The following is a 26,685-nucleotide window of genomic DNA, read 5'->3' as shown; positions in this document are numbered from 1 at the left end:
TAATCTATTTCATTTCTTACTATTAGACAAATGATTTCTCAAAACAGTGGATCGTTTTTCTCAGTTTCTTTTTAAATTTCAAGTTTTGTTCAGAGTGTATGAAGTACAATACACTTACATACCAGTTAGTATCCTGTTATTTCAATATTGTTATCTAGCACCAGCTTACTAATTTTTTTGTTAGCTGAACAACATACGAAAATATGTGGAAACATTTGACGATCACCAACATGTCAAGACTTGGTGAGGAAAGTGTCAATGCCTGGAAATAATTTTCTCACTACCAGGACGATGTTTCTCCTTCTTGGTGCTTCTCACACACTTCTCTGCCTTCAATGTTGCTGGAAGTTCTTCCATGTTTACCAGGCATCCTTGCGCAACTCAGGTGACGTTTGAGACATTCTGTAGTCGAGTCAGTGTAATATCATCCTTGATAGCGAACAGTGGTGAAGCGCTGAGGGCTACAGTAGAAGCAATAGTGATCTATACATCTGCGACAGTAATGAGGCATTACCATAGATACGCTTATAAAATCACTGTCAAGCGTCTTTTGTTCTCAAAATATCCTAAATTTAGCGTTTGCGTGGAAGGAAATCGTTCTGACAGTGAAGTATGTCACGAATGCAAAATTCACGAATAGAAAAACGTTTCGACACCTTATTTGCCCTCCTAGCGCCTTCTCTTCACGGAACGTCCTAAATTTAGTGCTTGATTTGGAGACAGTGTTTTTCGCAATTAAATATCACAACAATCCAACTTTTATCTGCAAAATGGCTGAACCTTGAAGAGATGAACTGTATGGTGCTTCGTTTAGATAGGCGGCAGCAGCTGCTCGTGAAATATTTCAGTTTTCTCCATAAATCACGAATTAACTTTTTCTCAAATTTCCTGATTTCTTTGAAGTAACTGAATAAGTTTTTGGAAAACAGAACCTCACGCTAGTATATTTGATACCACATTTGTCCTTCATTTGGCTTTGAAAATACCGAGAAGAATTCTTAGTTTAATTTATACGCAATCATGTTTTCATTGCACTGGAAAATTTGATCCAAAAACCATAAGTAGAACCAAACACTAATTTAACTTTACTAAACTTGCGCTCCAAAAAGTTGTTTCTTACATTAATTGTGGCAAGGCACATCACGTTAGTGTGGACTGTGTTAAGACTGACTATTGTCTTATGTTCTACATTTGACTGGATCATATTTGACGAACGCGTATTTTTGATCCATTGATGTACTCGTACACTGTTTTTCTCCTGTGGGTATGGTTGCAATAACCGAAACCGGTATACACATATAATTGTACAGCCGATGGTACAGACATGATGTTTTTTAATACGATGAGAATACTACTAGATAATCTGAATGTGCAGTAAAAATAAACAAGGATCAAGGTCAGAGAGAAGGGGAAGGAGAAAAGGTGCTGGACGGAGGGATGGGAGGAAATGGACACTGCGACGGAAAAGCAGGAGGTGGACAGAGAGAGGGGGCTGGGAGAGATGAAGACAGAGAGGGAGGAGGAGAAGGTGGACAGAGAGAGGCTGGAAGGGGGGGAGGGAAGAGTAGGAGATGGGTAAAAAGAGAGTGAGGGGGAAATGCACACAGACAGGGGGGAAAGGAGTTTAGGACGTATTTCCAGTTCCCATACGCATTAGATACGTGCGCTTTATCTGTTCTTTCTTTTCCATTTAACCAGACTGAACCACAGCAAAGCGTGACGTGGTACAGCTAGTTAATAAATAAAGCATGCGAAAATACTACAGTAAAACTTGCTCAAATCGACACGTGTATAATTTGGAGATCTGCCCAAACCGTACAAGTTTTTCACTCTCTACCTGACAAATTTTGCGTAGCCCAGTGAGTTTTGTGTAATCCGGAAACGTGTCCAATTTGGAAAATTATTTTAGTCCCAGGCGACTCCGTTTTGAGCAAGTTTTACTTGTTTGCTTTACAGTTACATACAGGGACAGAACAGAGGGACCCTTCAACTTTTCATCATGCAGTATTTGCAAAGCCCCACTGTTGCACAGCATAACAGACAAGGAAAATTTCGGCAGATGATGTCACTTTGATCACTTGCGTCAAGAGGTGGAAGTACGTCTGCGTTACGGTCGTAATTCAGTGCAGGTAGGTGGGACTAGACGCTACAGTGAAAGTGTCGTCCACAGATCGGCGCGGCGGCGGTCTTGGATGCGGCGGCGCGGGTGCCGGCGATATGAGCTCCTGCGGGCCGGCCTTTAGGACGCGCAACAGCCCCTCGCAGAAGACCTCCCTCCGCTGGGGCGACTCCTGCAGCGCTGCGGGCGCCGCACGCCTCTGAGGCGACACTCACCAGCCACCGACCACTAGTAGTCGCGCCACTGCCAGCCACACGGCGCCTCATCTCTTCTCTGCACCTACCACGTAACAAGGTAACTACACCAGCAGAGCGTGTCTTACTGAAACGTTTTCTTAACAGGAACGTAAATTGGTGGAACTGTATTTCTCTTCTCTTTATTTGAACAAAAAATGTAATAATAATAATAATAATAATAATAATAATAATGGTTTTACAATAGGTTTAATGAACATAGAAATATTATTATTATTATTACAAGAAAGACAAGACATTCTGATAAAGAAAAAGAGGTGATCGGCATAATTGGTTTTCGTGGTCAGTCATTAATATGATGATGCTTGATCATGCATCGCTAATAAAGATTTGTGTCGCCAATGATGGCATGCGTAAAATTCGTACAACAAATTGCAATCGGAAATCGTGAATCACGAAAAGATACTGAAGGCAGGTTCTGTGATTGATTATGCAAATCGGCGTATAGGTTGCTGCAAAGGCGGCCGATCAGTTGCATCACCAGAAGTATGTCTAAGAGAGTTCTAGCTCAAAGAGCATTCCCAAGTCAAATTTCCACGATGCCGACCAAGAATCCAATTTATCAGTTTCCCCCCACCAAAAAATCTCATTTCCCTATTCCGAAGCCGGCCGCGGTGGTCTAGCGGTTCTAGGCGCGCAGTCCGGAACCACGCGACTGCTACGGTCGCAGGTTCGAATCCTGCCTCGGGCATGGATGTGTGTGATGTCCTTAGGTTAGTTAGGTTTAAGTAGTTCTAAGTCCTAGGGGACTGATGACCACAGACGTTAAGTCCCATAGTGCTCAGAACCATTTTTTTGAACCCTATTTCGAAAAATTAAATTCCAAATAAATACAATGGAAACAAAATTGATGAACAAAGTTGAGCTATTTAATAAACGTAGATAATTATAGCAATGGAAATCTCAAATCAAAAGAAAAAATCTACATTTTTGAAAGTCTCATTTGCTTATATTGAAAAGCCAGATTTCCGTCTTCTCATTTAAAATAATTCAAATGTAATAAATTTTATGCTTTATAAATAAAAACCATCAAACCTCATTTGCATACATTAAATAATCAAATTAACATTTTTCATTTAAAAAATTTCAAATCTAATAAATTTTATTCTTTATAAATAAGAGTAAAAAAATCTCGTTTGTCCATATCGATAAAACCAAATTCTCATTTTCTAATTTAAAAATTTCACATCTAATAAATTTTATTCTTTATAAATCAGACCCTCAAAATCTAAACTCTCAAAGATACATTATAATAGTAAAAGTTTTAATAAAAATATAACACAGCCATTCACCACCCTGTGTCACAGTGGGACAAGTGTCTCAACAGCCAGGGTCAATACTTCTAACATACAGATACTGGTTTCTGTAATTACGTCTCCAGCTCATTTCTTTTTGAATGTCCCTTATACCTTACTTTATTTTTCTTATTTTCGAAAGTAATCGAAAGAATAATCACTTACTTGACTATTTTTTATTCGATCGTATTACAAAATATCTAAGTGAAAAATGGAAGAAATGAAGTTTTTTCTCAAGAACTTCTTAAAAACTTATGATTCTTTCAGAGATTTTATGAGAATAACTCAATTAAATAATGATGTAAATGTAAGTCTTTACAATTTTATTCAAAATTATCCAGTTGCTGTAATTAATTTGATTAGAAGAAAGAATGTTTTAACTATTCAAAAAACAACAATGAAGTTATGAATATTCTTTAACGAGAATATAACAAATGATACTATTGCATATGTTATTATGTATGCTAAAATATGTAGCTTATGATTCCCAAAATGGAATGCTTACTGAAAATTTAATATTAATTCAATGAACGAAAAGTTAGAATTATTTAAGTATCTTTTAACTCATTGTTTTCAGTTCCTTTTGAAATACTTTCCAAAATGAGATTTTTTTGGTGGGGGGGGGGGAGGGGGGGGAGGGGGGGACTGAGAAATTTAATTCTAGGTCGGTATCCTGGAAATTTAACTTGGCAATGCTCTATGAGCTAGAACTCTCTTAAACATACTACTATCACCTTACGAAGACTTCCTGGTAGTCTCGTCTGACATTCTGTAATAGAAAAATATGGGTTAGAACTAGGTAGATGTAATAACCATTTTCAAATAAGAACATTTCGAAGTTTAACGCATATATTATCATAAAAGATACAAACACGCTCCTTTCGCAGCGTGCGTCTGTGCCGGAGGCTAAGTTAAAAAAAAAGAGAGAGAGAGAGAGAGAGAGAGAGAGAGAGAGAGAGAGAGAGAGAGAGAGAGACAAGATCCCTCGCTAAAGAAGCTACAGTCATTTGTTTCACAGATTATTTTTACAGAATTTGCTTCATCCCATCTGTGGAGCGGTCGATTGTCCAATTAATTTAGGAAAAAGGGGTATCACAAAAGAACAGTTACAAGTGTATTGCAAGTTAAGAGTGCGGGGAACAACACAAACGTTGGGTTGACTGTTGTTATGCAAACAATGGATACTGTGAAACACTGCAAATGTGTTTGCATGCTGAAAAGTAATGCCTCGGAATTTCTTATGTTAAAGTGCACAAAGATTTTTAAATAAAAGGAACATTATTAACATTGCAAAACTTTATTCTTCATGTCTTCATGTTTATTTCTCAACATAGCTACCCTGGTGATGAATACGTTTCTCCCAACGAGAGAACAGTTCAATGGTACCGCCATTGCAGAATGTTTGACTCTGTTGATGGAGCAAGAACCTCACTTCTGATTGCATCGTTTCACCGTAATCGAAGTGAAGTCCTTGAAGATGTTCTTTAAAGTTTGGAAACAGGTAAAAATCGGATGGTACTAAGTTGGGACTGTATGGAGGATGACTGATGACATTGAACCCATGGCATCGGGTTGTTGCAGATGTCTCAGGGCTCGTTATATGATCTGACGTTGTCAACCTGAAAGAGACGGTGCTCCACATGTTGACAGACTCTTCGAATTCGAATCTCTGTTACGTCACGTTGTTTCTGAAGCACCGGCATAGTTACGTTACACACGCTACAATTCTGAGCTCTCTAGTGGCTGAGGGCTGCATATATATAGACATAAAAGAATAAGGATGTATAATGATAATAACACTTGTTTTATTTGAAAAGTCTTCGTAATTTTTGAGTAATCCTGGACAAGAATTTAAGCACGATCAATTCTGTCATGGAGGGACTGTTGGCACAATCCCACATAAATTATATACATTTATTCAACAGTAAATTACCAACAAATAAAAAGTTGAATAACTAAAAAAAAATTCAAGTGATAGTGATGGTGGCACACAATGAATGGTGTAGCCTCCAAACAAACAGCCTGTACCTTGCTGATAATTGCCTTCACAGAATACATTAATACTTGTCGGATACAGGCAAAATCTAAAAAACACAAATACAATATTAAAACATTACAGAACGTACACTAGCAAATAATACTTTAACATAAAGGAAACGTGCTTGAAACGTATGTTGTCAATCTTGGATTCGATGCGTTTAAAACCAGTAGCAAAACTTAATATTCACCATAAGGGTTACGGCCAGGAATGCCAAAGAAAATTTTTAACAGAAAATACACTTTGTGATAAGGTAGAATTTAATTCTTGCAACTTGTGTAAATTCAATTTCGGCTCAGGATGACCACCTGACAGAGAACTAGCTGTAATCTTTCATAACTCGGTTCAAGCATCAATATCCTTTAAATTAAAAAAAAGAAGTCGGAAGGTTTACAGCACTAAAGTAAATGGACCCCACAATAAGACCATTTAAAAGGTATTGCGTCAGCAGAAACGTAATAAAATGTACATTATTTAACTTATGTTCATTAATCAACAATTCGTAAACCAATAAACGCCTTACGCCTCAGTTGATTTCAGCAACTTCAAAGCCCAGACACACACCCGAACGTTCAGAGTACAAATGAGCCTCTTATCCTAATTCCAGTGAAGAAACTATTAGCAACCATATGTGACGCTGGCCATTCACGGAAGTGTTCCTTTGTTCTCCGGCCGGTCAGTGTGACCGAGTGATTCTAGGCACTTCAGTCTGGAACCGTGTGACCGCTACGGTTGCAGGTTCGAATCCTGCCTCGGGCATGGATGTGTGTGATGTCCTTAGGTTAGTTAGGTTTAAGTAGTTCTAAGTTATAGGGAACTGATGACCTCAGATGTTAAGTCCCATAGTGCTCAGAGCCATTTTGAACCTTTGTTCTCCATCAGAATCAACAGTAGACGACTAATGTGGGAAGTGGCTGACGACTCTGTCTGGTGTTTCTGGTCGCTGATGTGCAGCACCACTATTGAAAGACCTTATCCGGTAACCATTCACTAAGGCTGCCATGGTTTCTCCACTGCTAGTTCCATGGTACTAGAGGGAGCTGTAGAGGGCAAAAACTGTAGAGGAAGACAGAGATTGGAATACGTCAAGCAAATAATTGAGGACGTAGGTTGCAAGTGCTACTTTGAGATGAAGAGGTTAGCAAAGGAAAGGAATTCGTGGCGGGCCGCATCAAACCAGTCAGTAGACTGATGACAAAAAAAAAAGTTCCACAACGTCAGAAAGAAAGGACACTACGCACCCAACTGCAATGGCGCCACTGCACAACGCCCACAGGATCTTCCACCAAACACCAGTTACTCGTCCAGCACCACATAGAGCACTGCCCGCAGGCGGGACCTAAGCTTCTTTGGCATGACGTGCTTGCTCCCCTGTTTTGCAGAGTCGCAACTCCGTGGTGTCCTAGCAGGACGGCAAGGTAGCACGGCGTCGAGCACGCCCAAATACACTCCTGGAAATGGAAAAAAGAACACATTGACACCGGTGTGTCAGACCCACCATACTTGCTCCGGACACTGCGAGAGGGCTGTACAAGCAATGATCACACGCACGGCACAGCGGACACACCAGGAACCGCGGTGTTGGCCGTCGAATGGCGCTAGCTGCGCAGCATTTGTGCACCGCCGCCGTCAGTGTCAGCCAGTTTGCCGTGGCATACGGAGCTCCATCGCAGTCTTTAACACTGGTAGCATGCCGCGACAGCGTGGACGTGAACCGTATGTGCAGTTGACGGACTTTGAGCGAGGGCGTATAGTGGGCATGCGGGAGGCCGGGTGGACATACTGCCGAATTGCTCAACACGTGGGGCGTGAGGTCTCCACAGTACATCGATGTTGTCGCCAGTGGTCGGCGGAAGGTGCACGTGCCCGTCGACCTGGGACCGGACCGCAGCGACGCACGGATGCACGCCAAGACCGTAGGATCCTACGCAGTGCCGTAGGGGACCGCACCGCCACTTCCCAGCAAATTAGGAACACTGTTGCTCCTGGGGTATCGGCGAGGACCATTCGCAACCGTCTCCATGAAGCTGGGCTACGGTCCCGCACACCGTTAGGCCGTCTTCCGCTCACGCCCCAACATCGTGCAGCCCGCCTCCAGTGGTGTCGCGACAGGCGTGAATGGAGGGACGAATGGAGACGTGTCGTCTTCAGCGATGAGAGTCGCTTCTGCCTTGGTGCCAATGATGGTCGTATGCGTGTTTGGCGCCGTGCAGGTGAGCGCCACAATCAGGACTGCATACGACTGAGGCACACAGGGCCAACACCCGGCATCATGGTGTGAGGAGCGATCTCCTACACTGGCCGTACACCACTGGTGATCGTCGAGGGGACACTGAATAGTGCACGGTACATCCAAACCGTCATCGAACCCATCGTTCTACCATTCCTAGACCGGCAAGGGAACTTGCTGTTCCAACAGGACAATGCACGTCCGCATGTATCCCGTGCCACCCAACGTGCTCTAGAAGGTGTAAGTCAACTACCCTGGCCAGCAAGATCTCCGGATCTGTCCCCCATTGAGCATGTTTGGGACTGGATGAAGCGTCGTCTCACGCGGTCTGCACGTCCAGCACGAACGCTGGTCCAACTGAGGCGCCAGGTGGAAATGGCATGGCAAGCCGTTCCACAGGACTACATCCAGCATCTCTACGATCGTCTCCATGGGAGAATAGCAGCCTGCATTGCTGCGAAAGGTGGATATACACTGTACTAGTGCCGACATTGTGCGTGCTCTGTTGCCTGTGTCTATGTGCCTGTGGTTCTGTCAGTGTGATCATGTGATGTATCTGACCCCAGGAATGTGTCAATAAAGTTTCCCCTTCCTGGGACAATGAATTCACGGTGTTCTTATTTCAATTTCCAGGAGTGTATCTTTGACAATGGGTCAACGACCGACTATGTTTAACATAAAAAAAATCGGATGAGTTACTCTGTAGCACCTCACTGTTAGTCCTATACTCTGTTTATCATAAGAATAAACCTGATGTAAACATAAGTAAACGCGATGATTTGTCAGGAGCCGCAGCACATGTACGCTGTTGTTGTTATGCTCTTGGAAGTAGGTCCTACTTATGTATTAGATATCTTATTACTTAGTTACGTCAACTGAAACTTTAAGATATTCTACTGTATTAACAGCAACCAGCGTTTTTCTTAATCACACTCTAGCTATGTGCTTTGTATTTAAATCACAATCACAGTCTGTATTGTTGTGCTCCGATTGTCACGCTAATACTACACAGCGTGAAAATGGCTGATGCTGCTTCCTCCTCCGTAGTGAAACACGCGTGTAGAACACAGTTGAAAAGTGCCGAGAAATAGGTTGTTCTTAATGTTTTTCATAAATTTACAGAAAAAATCGGCTTTGACGTTTTTAGAGGGACTATATGTGATACAGTTGAAATACAAATGCACACTGGATGTGTAGGGCAATTGGTAACATAGTAGATACATAAAATGGTACCGTTTATGGATCACTGGTTCAAGTCTCGCCTTAGTCATTATTTATTTTCGCTCGATTTGTAATACCTACATGTCGTTAATTGTATAATTCATCGTCATTTTTGTGACTAATGCACATCTTGTTGTTTGTAATTACATGTTCACGCGAAATTCCAGTTTTAATTTCAAATATAAATTCTTAATCATCGATATTTTATGAAATTTTTTAAATAAAGGTTGCTTAAATTAAGAAAACATAACAACTTATTCTTAGGGCAAAAATGAAAAACCAAATACTCTTTATTTAGACTATGTCCATCATTTTATACTACAGGTATAGTCTCACACGAACCAGAGTGATAAATGTCGTAGAAACATGCGAGGCATTTTATTTCATAGCATTGAGCACACCATAAAAATGCTGCATTTTTACGTTGGCCACTGTGCCACTACAATATGAACCCAACAGAACTGATCTGGAGCCAAGAAAAGGGATCTTTTTTGCGAGAAATAACACGACTGTTAAGCTGCCGGGGTACTGGAACTAATGCACACAGCTTTTTCACATGTCACTGCCAACGCTGGCGGAATATAGAACGGCACGTCATAGAAGAAGAGGAGAAAATGCGGTGCCTGTGTGCTATGTGGATTCTGTTGTTGATTGATTCGTTACCAACGCAGCAGATGGCAGTTCCAGAACTGAAATGTATTTCTCGGATTCGGGTAACGAAGGAACTAAAAGATTACCAGACGACTGACTGTAATTAATATCGTCAGGGGCTTCAGCATTAAAAAATTCTGTAAAATCCCTGCAGCATGCTTTTGCATCACATATAGATCCCTCAGAAAACTTACCCTGTGTTTAAGTTACGAATTTTCATCACTCTTGTTTGTAATTGAAACACTGTGGTAGGTGAGAACAAGAGAATTTTATGCTTTTCGTCTGGCGTTCTGAGAATCGTCTGGTAGTGCTGGGGTTTTGCCGAATATTATTTCATTCGCTTGAAAAATTAGACAATATTCGAAGCTACATTTTCTTTGCTCGGATCTTTTTACGTCTTAACTGCAACTGCAGGTGGCAGGCCAGGGCTGTCCAAGTTAATGCGCCGTTAAAGTTGTCACCCATTATCGCTCAGTCTATGTGCATGTAACGAAGTACAAAACGTATCCTTTATGATCGTACTTGACTGTACTGGACACGGCTTGGCTTCCGCTCCACATGAAACTATATCTATATCTAATGAGATTCAAGCAAACGTGGAAGAATACATGTTGTAATGTTTGCATCAGGTTTATTATTATGCCGAAAAGAGTACACGTCAGCCGTACTGATATGAGAAATCCAGCGAGAGTCAAGTACCAGACATAGTCCAAGCACGCAGTACACACTGCAGCCAGGGCGTATCGCACCCCGGCAGGAATTGTGACACAACTGGAAAAAGGCATCCTTGAGAAAATTATATTGAAATAGTATCAATTATCTTTAAATTTCTAGCGAATGTTGTTCGCAATAAATTCCATAAAATTTTTCGTCCACGTTGGGGCCCTTCACATCTATAGTTTAACGACAAACTAAAAATGACGTTTTTCGTAAACTTAATTCGACACTAGCTTGTTGTCGCCGTGCAGACTGCTTCATTCCGCTTCGAAGACCACGGGATAACGTGACATGACGTGACGTGGCGGAGGAGGGCCAGTCTTCAGCTACGGGTAGATGCAGTGGGCTTGCTGGCTGCTGTGTGTATGTCCAGCTGCCGATTGTGGGAGCAAATAAATAGTTTCGGTATCTGAGCCACTGGCTACGTTACAAATGTTTAAGACTTTGTTTATAAGGTGCTTTGCAACGAGCACGAAGCTTGGAACTTCAATTTTGATGACAGAAAGTCGACACTGAATCAGATTTATTTTTAAAATTTTGTTTTGCTTGGCCAGTGTCGGGTCACACCCATCTTTAGCAGAACACTACAGAAGACAGATAGACACACACATGCGCGCACACACACACACACACACACACACACACACACACACACACACACACACACACAGTGGAACACTACGGGAGACAAGTCAGAACGTTCAAATATATATATAAGTTACTTAGGTATGTAACTATTTTAACATCTTGACTTCTTATCAATAGTATGCCAACGATGCTGGACATGTGACCCAATACTGGAATGGCTTAAAAAGATTTCAAAGACAAATCTTATGCAGCTGATCTCGACCTTTAGTCGTCAAAAATGAAGTTATGAAATATTTAAGGCATGATTTTTCAGGTTTAGATGGTTACGAAAACAACGGGAACACCAACGTCTTAGAAGTGGCTTGGCTGTCAGCAGCTGGTTGTCAGATACACCGGTACAAGCAACGGTCGTCATGCAGTCCCAATATTTGTTCCTTCATGACACGAAAAGTTCCTTTCAACACTGGAAAGGTACCATGTAATGAAAACTTGCCAGCTTGCCTAGTTTTCGGGTTTCTGCTTTAAGCGGTAGATCCGGCAATAACTGGGCTTATTAGTCAATTCTCAGGTCGGAGAGAGGCGACGAAATAGGTCTAATGCATCGCACTAACACCATCGGCGACAAAGAGCTATTACCGTAGTGACAGAATTGTTTCGGCACATGCCACCTAGGTCTTTAGCACCAAAACTGAAGTCTGCTCTGTCAAATATGATTAAAATTACTAGAGTCATTAAAAATAACTCAAGAATAAAAATTAAATATCGTATCCACGTGGCTGGCTGATCACTGAACTGAAAGTAGTTGAAAGAGCACTGCTGTGTTCATAACAAGTTTTGAGTTCCCTTTTTGCTTTGCATGTTTCAGAACACAGGACGCTCGTTGGGTGATAACACTGATTACAAATACACATTATACTTTATGACTGTCGTCTTTTGGGAAGGAAGGGTGATGGTAGCTAAGGAGTATGAAACGTATTTGAGACTGTCCAATCGTTCACGAATGTGTGATGCAAAACGGGGCATATCTCTCACTTCAACAGGAGCTGGTTATAGGAACATGATTTGTTGTTGGAAGTAAATCAAATAATTGCCGTGTATTGGCTTACGAAGGTTACCTGTGTGTAAAGTGTTGACGTTATACAAGATTCACCAGGATAACATACACGAGGATAGAAAAACAATATGCAGTGGTCGGCCTGAGAGTTAACGTGACGCAAGAAACGGTTGAACTCAATCAGTCTGTTATATGAATTAGGATATACTTTCCCGACGTTGAGTGTAAGATATTGAGATATTGTATAACATCACAGAACTGTTTCCTGTTTAATTGTGTTGTCATGATCCGTTAAGCATTGACGTAAAATTCAGCTACTGTTTCAATCAGCCAATCTTTTCGATCTCATTCGAAAGCTATAAGAAAAGAACTGAGCATCAACAAAAGTATGAGAATCACCAAAAACAGAAACATGACTATGGATCGTGGACCAACGATGATTGGAACATAAAAATGTAATACTATAGCGCATCTTCAGCCTTGTATAAAACAACGAGATACGAATTATGTGTATCAAATGCAGAAGCCCTTTTACGTTTCAATGACAACTTTCTACTGTGAAACATGGAGCTATGGAGACGGCGATGTAGGCTATTGTCTCATGCTACTCAATTATTCAAAGTCTTCATTAGTATTTCATTATCGCGCTGGTGAGCTGCCCGCTTCCTCACTGAGTTGTAATTATTCCTTTCCTTGTCGATTTTAGATGGTTTCATATTAGTATTATTTGATGATCGGTTGTATTCACTTCATTAACTTTTGTGAGTGCTCGAATCCTGAGAACATCCCCTACTAAAAAATTGCTGTTTATTGACCTTCCTACTATGTCAACACTTCCTCCGACCAATTACTCAGGGCTGATCATATTTACGTAGTCCTCTATAACGACTACTGCACTGGCGCAATTTCAAAAACAAACAAGCGTAAAAAGTATTGTTGAGTCAACGTATGCTTTACAAATCGCTAACAATCAAATTGAGTGCTGTGGAGTATCGTCTCAGATGTGCGGCTGGATTCGTGATTAAATGCAGGAAAGATCACAGTTAGTTATTGTTGTGTCGTCCGAACAATACATAGCCAGGGCAAAAGCACCACAAGCTCAAAGATGCGAGTTGGTGCCAGTGCCATAGAGTCTCGCCATTTGCTCGAGTTCCACCAGCGCCACGGGCACCGCTCAGGATGAAGGTGTCGACTTCGCCTCGGCCAATTGCCAACCGAGCAGAGTCCGTCAATGACCGGACGACAACGGACAGAAACATACTCGGAAGATAGAAGAACAGTTCTCGCCCACTTGGTTATAGATCATTGTCCAGGGCTGACTTAGACGGGGAACGTCGTTTAGTGAACTTTCAGAAGTGAAGAGACAGTTGTAAAATTGCATTTGCTATGTACTGTGAAATTTACCTACTATTATTTGCAGTTAGCCATTGAGGGCATTTTTGTGTTATATTGCAGGCAGTGTTGTAGACTTCATAATTCAACAAGTCATAAACGTAAGTAAACTTTGTAACTCATTTGTGAGACTTTGTTACTAATTTGTTGCGGTGATGTAGACCCTTCGTTCTCCTATCCTTTTACCTTACCCTGAGGCATAGCTGTGTAATAGTGGCAGGGAGAAATTGTCTTAGCGGTATACTGCAGCGTAAGCCGTTTCACGAACTCACAAACTCGTCATAATGTGACAGTGGCAACTCGACCCCACAGCAATAACGACGAGGCCTTTACAAAACTGGCGACGAGACTTTACAAAAGTGGCGACGAGGGCTTACAAAATTTATAACAGCTGGGAAGACATTGAGTGAAACTGAAGTGATAGCTGGCTTTCCCCCGGGTACTTTTATAGGTCCTCTGCTGTTCCTAGTCCACGTAAACGATTTAGGTACACGATCTGAGCAGCCGTCTTAGATTGTTATGATACTGTCATTTACCGTGTAGTACAGTCATCAGAAGATCAAAATCAATTTAAAAATGATTTAGACAGGATACCTGTGAGTTGGAAAAAGTGGCAGCTGACCATAAATAATGAAAAGTGTGAGGTCATCCACATGAGGACTAAAATGAATGCATTAAATTTCGATTACACAATAAATCACACAAATCTAAAGCCTATCAGCTCAACTAAAATCTTAGGAATTACGATTACGAACAACTTAAACTGAAACGATTTCATGGACAGTGTTGTGGGGATGGGAAATCAGCGACTATGTTTTATTATCAGAACATTTAGAGGATGCTAGAGGTCTCCTAAAGAGACTAGCTACACTACGCTTGTTCGACCTCTGCTAGAGTACTACTGTGCAGTGTGGGTTCCTTACTAGATTGAATTGACGGACGACATCGAAAAAGTTCAAAGAAGAACAGCTTGTTTTGTATTATCGCGGAATAGTGGAGAGAGTGCCACGAATATGATACGCATAATGGGGTGGCGATCATTAAAGAAAATGCGTCTTTCTTTGCGACAGAATCGTTTCACGAAATTTCAATCTCCAACGTTCTGCTCCGAATGCGAAAGAATTTTGTTGACACCCATCTACATAGGGAGAATCGAGCTCTATAATAAGACAAGAGAAATCGCTCACACTGAAAGATTTAGTCTTCGTTTTTCTCGTGGGCTGTTAGAGAGTGGAACGGTAGAAAAAGAGTGTGGAAGTGGCTCGATGAATCCTCTAACATGCACTTCAGTGTGAACTGCAGAATAGTTATGCAGGTGTAGTCATGTAGACATAGATTGTATCAGCATGACAAGGCACCCTGTCATAAAGTAGCACCTGTGAGGCGATGTTTTGTGTACAATAACCTTGCTGAAGCGACCTGGCCTGCTCAGACTCCCTACATGAACCCAGAGGAAATACCTTTGGAATGAGTTAGAACATAGACTTCTCTCGAAACCTCAGCTTCCAACATCATTACCTTCCATGGATTTGACACTGGATGAAGAATGGGCTGCCATTTTTCTACAGACAGTCACCTCATTCAAAGTGTCTCCAGCGGAATTCAACACGTCATAAAGGTGAAGACAGCACCTATGGTATAGGGATAGTGTCTTTAATTAGTAACTGAAAAGTCCTCGGTCCTGGGTTCAAAGACCGTCATGACTAAATATAGAATAAAAATCATCAGCAATGGCGGCCGAAGACTTGCTGCATAAGAAGTCACCCTCAGTCAGAAAACGGCCTTTTCAAAGAGGGGGGAGGAGCGGACAGAAAGTTCAAGGCAATCTCTTTCCTTCGGGATGGGAAACTGTCCCTAAAAGGGGAAGAATCAGCAATGAGGATGCAGTAGTCATATAATTTGCATCCACAGGATGTGTGGCGTGTAATCTTTCCATTTGCAAAACAATTCGCACTACCACCCCATTCGTATCTCTGGGAGGGGACTGTCAAGGAGAGGTGACCATTTGAAAATGACTGTGTAACCAACGAAAGGCTAACGCTCTACGAGTCGTGGCATGGAATATCAGAAGTTTGAACGTGGCAGGGAAGCTATCAAATCTGAAAATAGAAATTCGAAGGCTCAATCTAGATATAATGGGCGTCAGTGAAGTGAAATGCAAAAGAAGACCAAGTTTCGGGTCAGTTAAATATCTAGTAATATCAACAGCAGCAGAAAATGGTATAACGGGAGTAGGATTCGTTATGAGTAGGAAGCGGGACAGAGAATAAGTTACTGTGAACTGGTTCAGATGGTTCAAATGGCTCTAAGCACTGTGGGACTTAACATTTAAGGTCATCAGTCCCCTAGACTTAGAACTACTTAAACCTAACTAAACTAAGGACATCACACACACCCATGCGCGAGGCACGATTCGAACTTGCGACCGTGGCAGCTGCGCGGTTCCGGACTGAAGCGCCTAGAACCGCTCGGACACAGCGGCCGGCTACTGTGAACTGTTCAGTGATAGTGATGTTCTTATCAGAATAGGCAGCAAAACAACACTGAAAACGACAGACCAGGTGTACATGCCGACGCCACATGCAGAAGATCAAGAGGTAGAGATAGTGTATGAGGATATTGAAAGAGTAATTCATTACGGTATGTAAAGGGACATGAAAATCTAATAGTCGTTGGAGGTTTTAAGGCGGTTGTAGGGGAAGATGTAGAAGAAAGGGTTACGAGAAAATGTATTCTTTGTAGTAAAAATAAGAGAGGAGAAAAACTAATCGGATGCTACAATAAATTTCAGATAGTAATAGAGAATACTCTATTGAAGGACTGAATGAGGAGAAGGTATACTTCGAAAAGGCCGGACGATAAGGGCAGTTTTCAGTTAGATTACATCAAGACCAGGCAGTGATTTCGAGATCAGATACTGGATTGTAAGGCGTACCCAGAAGAAGATATAGACTAGCATCCAAACTGAGTAGTGATGAAAAATAAGCTGAAGTTGAACTGACTGTTCAGAAAAAATCAGTGCTCAATGAGGTCGAAAGCGGAAGTACTAAGGAATGAACAAATGCGCTTGAAATTCTGTGAGGCTATAGATACTGCCGTAAGAAATAGCTCATTAGGTATTCAGTTGAAGAGGAATGGACATCTCAAAAAAGGGCAATCACAGAAGGCGGAAAGAAGAACATAGGTACAAAGAACGTAATACGAAGAAACCATGGGTAACAGAAGCAATACTTCAGTTTATCGATAAAAGAGGGACGTATAGAAGTATGAAATTCAGGAATATAGAAATACAGGTACTTAGGAATGAAATGAATAGGAAGTACGGGAAAGTTAAGGCGAAACGGCTGCGTGAAAAATATGAAGAAAACGAAAAAGAAATGTTTGTCGGAAGGACTGGCTCAGCATTCGGAAAGCTCAAAACAACGTTTTGTAAAATCAAAAGCCAGAGTGACAACGTTAAGAGTTAAAAGGGAATTCCACTGTCAAATGCAGGATGACAAGGCGGAGACGTGAAAGAGTACACTGAAGGCCACTAAGAGGCGGAAGATTTGTCTGATGTGATCGAAGAGGAAACAGGAGCCATTGTAGAGGAGATAGGAGATTCAGTATTATAATCAGGATTTAAACGAGCTTTGAGAGACTTAATATCGAATAAGGTTGAAGGAATAGTTAACATTCCACCAGACTTCTAAAAAAATGGGGAAGTGACATCAGCCGGCCGCGGTGGTCTAGCGGTTCAGGCGCTCAGTCCGGAACCGCGCGACTACTACGGTCGCAGGTTCGAATCCTGCCTCGGGCATGGATGTGTGTGATGTCCTTAGGTTAGTTAGGTTTAAGTAGTTCTAAGTTCTAGGGGACTGATGATCACAGATGTTAAGTCCCATAGTGCTCAGAGCCATTTGAACCATTTTGAAGTGACATCAAACAAATATTCACGTTGGTGTGCAGAATGTATGAGACTGGAGATATTCCATCTGATTTTCTAAAAAACCTCGTCCACACAATTTCGATGATTGCAACAGCCGACAAGTTCGACAACTGCCGCACAACCAACTTAACAGCTGATGCATCCAAGTTGCTGACCAGAATAACACACAGAACAATGGGAAAGAATACTGAGTATGTATTAGAAAAGGAGTTCAGCTTTAGAAAGGGTAAAGGCACGAGACAGACAGTTCTGACGTTGCGACTGATAATGGAAAGAAGACTGAAGAAGAATCAAGACACGTTTATAGGATTTGTGGACCTGGAAAAAGCGTTGGATAATGTCAAATGCTTCAATATGTTCGAAACTCTGAGAAAAATAGGGGTACGCTGTAGGAAAAGAAGGGTAATATACAACATGTACAAGAGCCAACAGCGAACAATTAGAGTGGAAGATCATAAACGAAGAGCTCGGATTAAAAAAGTGTGTATGACATGGGTGTAGTCTTTTGCCCCTAATGTCCAATCTCTGCATCAAAGAAGCAATGACGGAAATAAGTGCAGAAGAGAACCGAAGAATTTGGTGTGTGGTGATAATAAGAAAGTTGAAAAGTAGGTGGATTGATAAGGTGAGGAGTGAAAAGGTTCTCCGCAGAATCGGCGAGGAAAGGAATATATGGAAAACACTGACAAGATGAGGGGACAGGATGATAGGACATCTGTTAAGACAACGAGGGGTGACTTCCACTGTACTAGAGGGAGCTGTAGAGAGTAAAACCTGTAAGAAAACAGAGATTGGAATACATCCAGCAAATAATGAAGAACGTAGGTTGAAAGTAGTACTCTGAGATGAAGAGATTGGTACAGGACGGAATTCATGACGGACCACAGCAAACAAGTCAGAAGGCTGATGACTCACAAAAAAGGCGAATACGATTTAGTAGTGTACAGTAATAGACGTGCGGATACTTTCGATCCGATAGTGCATTTTACATAATTATTATCTGCAGAAAATATCATTTACGGACAGATAAAAAAGAGGTGAAGGTGATGTTGATTAATTGAAAAGAATACAATAACGTGGTTAACATAAAAATTTTGAATGATAGAGTTGCAGAAGAAGTGAAAGAACTCTGTCAATTGGCAATATGAGATGCCCGAAACAATGAACAGATCGGAAGTCTCTTTGTGAAAACCGAGCGAGGTGGCGCAGTGGTTAGCACACTGGACTCGCATTCGGGAGGACGAGGTTCAATCCCATCTCCAGCCATCCTGATTTAGGTTTTCCGTGATTTCTCTAAATCGTTTCAGGCAAATGCCGGGATGGTTCCTTTGAAAGGGCACGGCCGATTTCCTTCCCAATCCTTCCCTAACCCGAGCTTGCGCTCCGTCTCTAATGACCTCGTTGTCGACGGGACGTTAAACACTAACCACCATCACCACCACCATCTTTGTGAAAGCGAGGAGAACTTTCATCCATAAACGAGCGCTACTGGTGCCAAATATCGATATGCAACTGACAAACAAAATGGGAAGTGAACATGATTGGTAATTGGGCCTCAGAATAGGGAATATCGTGCAATATTCCCGGTTCCATCATCGCTGACGGAACGACGTTATGCAGTATCTCTCTGCATGTATTTGATAGTGGACTGATAGTGGACTAAAAAATGGAAATGTGGTATGGTACTCTTACCAAGGAGATCCTAAGTTGAATTTCCCAATAGGCACAGCTGTCTTTTTCCTCGTGGTGTGAGGGAGTTGTGTCTTGATTGTGTCTGTTGAGCTTAAGTGACCATTGTTGATGTGTGTATAGAGTGGCAATATTAACCAGAGCTTCCAATGCAGCATGTACCACGAATAAAATGACTATGTGATTGGCAGAAGGCAGTGGTAGGAGTCTGTGTTTCCAGCTGGTGTTGATGCGATCGATAACCAGGAATGAGACGAAACACTCACTACCATACTGAATCATCGTCGTCTTCGTTTAGTAGTGAGAAGGGCCGTAGTGATGGCTGCGTTGTGAGCAGCAGCGGTAGCCACTACGACGTATACGTCAGTATCGTAATTTTTATTATCAAAAAACAGTCTTGATCACAATTTATTTATTACGGTGACCGGTTTCGACCACTACTGTGGTCATCTTCAGACCAATGAGTAAGAACCTCCTTCTGCTGGAGAATCACAGAATGAGTAGTGATTCTCCAGCAGAAGGAGGTTCTTCTTCACTCCACGTAAATCAATTAAATGTCGATATTATTCGTTCGACATGGTCTGCTTCCCCTTTCCTTCTTCAAATGGTTCAAATGGCTCTGAGCACTATGGAACTTAACTTCTGAGGTCATCAGTCCCCTAGAACTTAGAACTACTTAAACCTAACCAACCTAAGGACATCACACACACCAATGCCCGAGGCAGGATTCGAACCTGCGACCGTAGCGGTCGCGAGGTTCCAGACTGTAGCGGCTAGAACCGCTCGGCCACCGCGGCCGGCTTTCTTGTTCAACGGAGCTTCCATCCCTAAAGGCTCCAAAGTTAAAAGTCAATGACACGTTAAGCTCCAATCTTTAGTCCCGTCTTTGACATGCTTTACAGCCATCTGATACGAACGCCCATGTTGCCGCCCGCTTCGTAGGCAAACCGCCACACGTATGTGTGAAAGGGTCTTCTGCCTACTAGGTGAGCCTAAAGTTCTGAGCCATCTGAATTCTTTATTTTTCTTTACAGACCCAGCAAACAATCTTTTCATGAGGTTGTCAGGTTATTTTCACATGTAAACTTTCACTTATAACAGAACGAAATACATTTTTTTTCTCCTATAGGATTCACCCGTTTCTATTTAAATCCAATGTTACTCCCTCACGTCTTATTAGAGCATTGTCTTGAAGAACTGATCCGCGAAATTTGCGTCAGTTCCTTTGTACGATATTTTGTCTAAATACTAACAGTTGGAAATAGCGTGCTGAAACCCCTGTGCTACAGACAGAAAAAGAATGATAATTGCGTCGCTTAGAACACTCAAATACCTGTCTTCCGTAGAAACTAATCTTCGCCAAAAAGGCTAGACGGAAGAAGATTGAAATGATTTGTCATAGCTGCAGGCAAGGCATTACAGTAACTGAGTGCGCAATATTGTTCATCCTACGCTACAAGAATGCTGCTGACACGAATAGTACTATCTACGAACTTCAGAATGTAATGTTTCGTATACGGCCAACATTACTAGCTTTGCTTCAGAAACGGCTCGATAGTAATTTTCTCGTCCCCTTTTCTGTTTCTCATCTCTGTTTTGGAATGTTAATTACTATCTTATGCTGTACGTTAAAAATAGTGTGACATATTTCTACGCAGGTAATATTGGTCAAAATTAGAAGAAAAGCTGCTGTTACGGTATGCCTGGAAACCAACACCTGTCGAGATACGGTTCAATCTGTCCTCAAGTTCCCATCTGAGTGTTACGTGGAGGTAGTCACTACAGACAGTGCTGTTTGTTTCTGCCGCGCATCCTTACACAACTTTCAACTCTTCTTCATATTGTATGACGCATTCTTTTAAACACTCGTGGCTCCATTCAGATGGTGCCACATGTGTTGGTCACACGCTCCTATGACGTATGCACATCGTCTATAGGTTACGCATACCCTAGTGCCTTTAAATGTCCTCATAGCTAGGAATCCAACGGATTGAGATCCGGTGAACAGGGAGGACATGATACCGGAATTTCTCGACCAATCCACTGCTCATAAAACGTTGCGGTGAAATACAGTCACCTGATGCATAGGAAATAGGCCGGTTGCTCGTTGAGTATAAACCACAGTCGTTGGCTTTCTGAAAGGTTAACGTTCTCCGATAGAACTGGTAATTCATCGCACGTAAATCGATGATATACAGCACATGTTAATCTGTTGCGTAAAGTGTATGCCCTCAGGAGTCTGCCACCTACAATTCTTGCCCGTACACTGATGCTGAAGTGATCCTAATTTTTATCCCCACGAATACTCGCGAATTTGAATTTGTCCACAAGTGTTCACTGTGATAATTTACTGTGCTGTTTACTGAGACTCCTTTTTGTACCAGCAAATACTATACGTTACTTGCCACAAATAAAACGACCAGTATCACAATAGATACTGGTCTCTGTACATATAATTATAGGAAGTCTTCTCCTAGTACTGGCCAATACTGCATCCTGGAGAATTGCGTGACACTTTTCTTCAAACAGGTCTATATTACGTTTCATGTAGCTGATATTAAGAAAAATCATTTATAAAGAAATTTTGTGCAGAATGAACATAAAACTCTCTCCCTGTTTTTTACTTTCTCTCGTTCTCTACCTGGTGGTGCTACAGGCTCGATGAAGTACCCACTGAAGATGGCACAGGAAAAACACGCAGGTATGAAACGAGTGTGAAGTTACTGTAACGTCGATAAACAGTCTTATCTGATGCGAATTAGTTTTGAACAACTGAAAACAAGTGACTTCCTGAATATCGAAAGAACAACATTATATCTGAAGGCTGAAAGCCTGAAAACATTACAGTAATCTGAAGGTTACAAAATCCACCACGATACTGCAGGTTCTACTTTCAGTTATGCTGCGACAGAGGAGGAATGGTCCATGGGTGTGACCTCTGGCGATACTTGTGCTGCCACTAGGTGACCAGACGAAGGACAGCCATCCCTTGTCTGTCAGCTGAAGGGCTGTCCCGTTGGGCGGAAGGTTTCAACATAGCATTCCTCTCTCCTCCCCTCTCTCTCCGAATAGGTGTAGAATGTCTCGACATCTGTAGAAGGGGCTGGGTCCCAACTGGTGGCCAGGGTAGGTGGTTGGAGGACGTACTGAGATCTCCACCTTCATCAGCATTTGTGCTGGTGTAGTGTAGAGCAACTGACGGCGCCTCCACGGAGCTGGCTGTGGAGTGGAGCTAAGATGGGCTGTTGGTGTCCGAGATGGGTATTGTGGAGGACGTTGCCACTGGAACGGCGGGTGATGGTATACTAATTGACCCAGGAAGCAGACCATGGCAAGACTGCAACTGATTAATGTGCTTCCAGCACTCTGTACCATCTTGATGTGTCATATTGGCCATGGCCCAGCCCATAAGATTCGAAACGACCGCAGGAAACCAATGCTGGCGGCCTTTGGTGAATAAAAGGATCCAAATCGGATCTTGGAGAGAGAAACGGTAAAATATGGACTTTGAGAGAAAGGGTCGGCGCTCATGGGATGGATGGTAGATAATTAGAGCTGATGTGATCGGCTATGGAGTTTTTCTGCTGGGATTCACTTGTACTGGGGAGTGAAACGATAAGAAGCCAGAAATAGTGTAAGGGCCTCGTCCAAAGGATGATGGCGGTAGATTTTGGACAGCTGAATTTAAAGGTATAGACGAAACGTTTGGATAGACCATTAGAAAAAGGGTAGAAGGGTGCAGTATGTATCAGTGCTATGGCATTTAATTCACAAAACATAAAAAAATTTGCAGAAAGGAATTGAGGGCTATTATCTGAGAACATTATTTCTGGGAGCCCTACAGCTGGAAAAATTCAGGACGGAGTTTGAATGGTCTGTGCTGCAGAAGTGGTAGACATGCATAAGATATAGGAGAGCCACTAACAGTTTCTAAGGCAGTTAACCAGGAGTACCCCAGGAAGGGACTCACAAAATCCAGGTGCAATGGGGACCAGAGATCAGAACAGTCTGGCCAAGGAAAACATGTGGAGGGGTAGCCTACTTGCTCTGGCAGGTAGAGCAGGAGGTAACCATCTGGTTGATCTCCATGTCCGTGCCCTGCCAGTAGACATGTTGGAGGGACAGACACTTAGTGAGCAGAACGCCCCAGTGCCTGATGTGCAAGAGAAGCAAGATCCACAAGTGTAGGGCCACCAGGATCACGACCTTGGTGGTCCATTTTCCCTCTGGAGCAGGAGTACATTGATGAGGCTGAAGGACTCATTCCAGTGGTACCAGTAGTCCTGGACCTCTGGGTATCCCAACTGCTTGCAGTCTGGTGGCCAACCACAATCCACTTGACAGAGTAGCTGGAGGAGCACGGGTCCTAGAGGGCGTGCACACGATGAACTTGGTGTCCTATGGAGGACTGACAATGGCTACCTTGGTGGCGACGTCCAGATGACATCATATTCCAGGCAAGGTCCTAGCCTAGGGGCAGAAGCGAGAGAAGGTCAGCATTAGTATGTTGAGTTGCTGAACAGTACTGAATGTTATTATTATATCTTGAAATGAACAGAGCCCACCACTGAAGGCAGCGTGCTACTTGGGTTGGAATACTCGTCCACGAAAAGTGGGAAATGGCGCTCATAGACATAGTCATAAAACATTTTTATGCCAAATTTGATTGCTATACGGGATTCTTTTTCTCTCTGATTGCGGTTGCACTGTGGAGCAGAGAGAGTCTTAGACACAAATCCAATCAGTGGCCCCATACCATCAATCACATGTGAAAGGATCGCTCACAACCCATAGTTCGATGCATTAGTTGCTAATATTAGGAGCCTAATAGTGTTGTATGGTGTGAAGCATGTGGGGAAGAGAAGGATCTGTTTTAAGTCCTGGAAGACTTTATCTAATGCTGGGGATCACTGAAAGCGAACGTTTTCATGTCGTGCAATGGTTCTGTAATGGCTGCCTCTTGTGGAATAAATTTACGGTGACAACTGAACTGCCCCTATATTGAATTCAGCTGGCTGGTGTTGGTGAGGGCGGAAGTTTTTGCACTGTCTCAGTACACTGTGGTATAGGGCATATGCCTGACGCCTTAAAAATGTGAGCCAAGTATTTCAACTGCTGAGAAACAAACAGCACTTGTCTTTATAGCATTTGAGGTTGGTCTATTGGAAAACTTTAAACACTGTATGCAGATTGTTAGCCAAGTCCTGTGTGTTTTTCCCTGTGACAAGAATGTCATACAGATAGCCTGCCACTCCTGGCACATTGTGAATGAGCTGCTCATGGTAGTGCTGTAAAATGCTCAGGGCACTGGCAACGCCAAGCAGAAGTCTATTATACCGAAACAGGCCAAAAAGAGATTAATCACTAAGGAGCACCAGGAAGCAGCAGGTACACATCACAGGAGTCAATCTTGGCCAACATTTTGCCACCTGTGAGGTAGGTCATAATGTCCTCTACCTTAGGAATAGAATAAGCGTCTATGACAGAGTGGACATTATTAATGGTCGTCTTTAAGTCCCTGCAGATGCGCAATGTGCCATTTGGTTTTCCTACGTTGACGATTGGGTTGGCCAGTTGGCAGCTGGGAATGGGAGTGATAATACTCTCACCCTGTAACCACTGTATCTCTAGCCAAATGTTTTTCTGTGAGCACGAGGGGAATGATTCTGGATTTGAAGAACATTGGTGTCACTGATGGGAGACGAGCCATAGGCGGCTCGAAATCTTTGGCAACTCAGAAGGATTGTATGAACACTGAGGACTTGGAAAAGAGGTCTTTTAGGTAGGGGTTCGTGCCCAATGACTTGACGGAGGTGGCAGAGTCGTGGATTTCTAAGCCAAGAGGCTTGAACATATCAAGGCCAAGGAGACTGATGGCTCCTGTAGCTTCGATGACCAAAATCCTGGCTGTGAGGCCATGTAATGGTACTGAACGTGAACAGTAAATTGGCCGTGTACTTTAATGGTGATATTGCTATAACTGTGCAGTGGAGTATCGAAAGATACGATAATAAGATTTCCAGTCTATAACAGTCACAGAGAAAAGCATGCCTATCTGCAGCTCGATAGCCACGTTGTTGAGCGCTACTATGACCTTCAGAGACCACATTCAGTTTGATCGCTGCTTGTCACACTTCAGCTCTGTGTTCAGATTTTACACAAATGGTGAACTTATTGAGCCGGTAGTGGCAATGGTGTCTCTGTTGACTAATAAAACGTTGCCTGCAGGAAGGGAGCTGTTGAGAGTGGTTTCTGGGTGATAAGTCTTTAGCTGCATTGCGTGATTCCGACGTGGGTGGTGGCGTGATTGGGACTGAGGGCAGGGCGTAGGCCGGACTGTACAAATGGTCTGATAATGGGGAGACCTGTTTATAAGGAAGGGTCTTTCAATTTGAGGAGATTCATAGGGGGTGCACACTAGAAATATATTCCAGACAAGGATGCCGCATATGATTGCGTAACTGAGGATTGCGTGACTGGGAACAGCAATCGCGAAAAAGCCCTTGGAGGCAGGTGATGCATTCACGGTAAACTTGTCTATTAAGTTTATGCATGGGAGCTGAAAACTTATGGGAAGGTGCACCTACGAATCAAAGTATTTGTAACAAACTGGGCTTCAATGTATCATAAGGCAGAGTGCGGAGTTCCATTCCAAGATTAAGTTGCTGCAGTGGGCGCTAAATGTCTGGGCCTGTGTATGCCAGAAAGAAGGTATACTGCTAGGTATCACTTGTGATGCTGTGGGCTAAGAAGCGTTGTTCTATGTGTGCGATCTAGTTTGCACAAGGCTCGACCTCCTTGTCGAACTGCTGGAACGTTGGGGGCGCTGTCCAAAAACAAAATTACTTAAGAGGTGCACAAAAGTTTGAGTGCTGATGAGAAACAAGGACATTTGTGGCAAAGTCCAATTGCTGGTCACAGTGTCAGTCAGTGGCCACGTCTTTCTGGTACAGAGCATGAATGGAGTAGGTCCACCCCTGACAGTTCCTGGAGATGAAGGCCGACGTGGACAGCATTGTCATCACAGCCGGAATGTTTTCATAATAGGTGCCTGCCCCAGGAAACTCACTCTGAGTGACCTGTTCGAGCGTAGCCCAGCCGCTGGTTTAAATACTGGCTGGGTGCCAGGATATTAGGTACTACTTTCGGCCACAAGATTTCCAAGGAGAAAAACTCCATCGCTCCAGGACCACCAGTGACACTTGGGTTGCTACCTGGATGGCCGGGCAAAGTGCTGCCATCGCTTGTCCGTTGTCTGAGGAGCTGTCCCCTGCGAGGTCGATGCCCACATAACCCGCCTGTGTTGTTGGTTGCTGTCTGAGTAGGCGCACATGTTTCGCAGTAAGGGAAGTAAATAAGTGGCGGGTCATTCGGAGGGTCATTCTATCGGGAATACGTGCCACAGAAGTGTTTGTATTTTGACATATATTAATCTCAAAACTTCAAATGCATTTATAAATTTTTAGAACTTAGAATTTACAAGCTACGTTTAACACGAGGTAATGTGCA

General features: G+C 42.7%; 1 protein-coding gene across 1 annotated transcript in view; it reads left to right on the top strand.

Moving 5' to 3' along the window:
* Positions 1-26,685, top strand: part of LOC126477208 (high-affinity choline transporter 1) — a 361,021-nt gene that overhangs the window by 87,006 nt on the left and 247,330 nt on the right. The window contains exon 2 of the mRNA XM_050103600.1: positions 2,171-2,413. The gene's annotated coding sequence lies outside the window, so the exon portion shown is untranslated. The remainder of the gene's footprint in view (positions 1-2,170; positions 2,414-26,685) is intronic.

Source organism: Schistocerca serialis, chromosome 1, assembly GCF_023864345.2.
Source record: "Schistocerca serialis cubense isolate TAMUIC-IGC-003099 chromosome 1, iqSchSeri2.2, whole genome shotgun sequence".
Taxonomy (NCBI): Eukaryota; Metazoa; Arthropoda; class Insecta; order Orthoptera; family Acrididae; genus Schistocerca; species Schistocerca serialis.
This window is presented reverse-complemented; position numbering and strand designations above follow the sequence as displayed.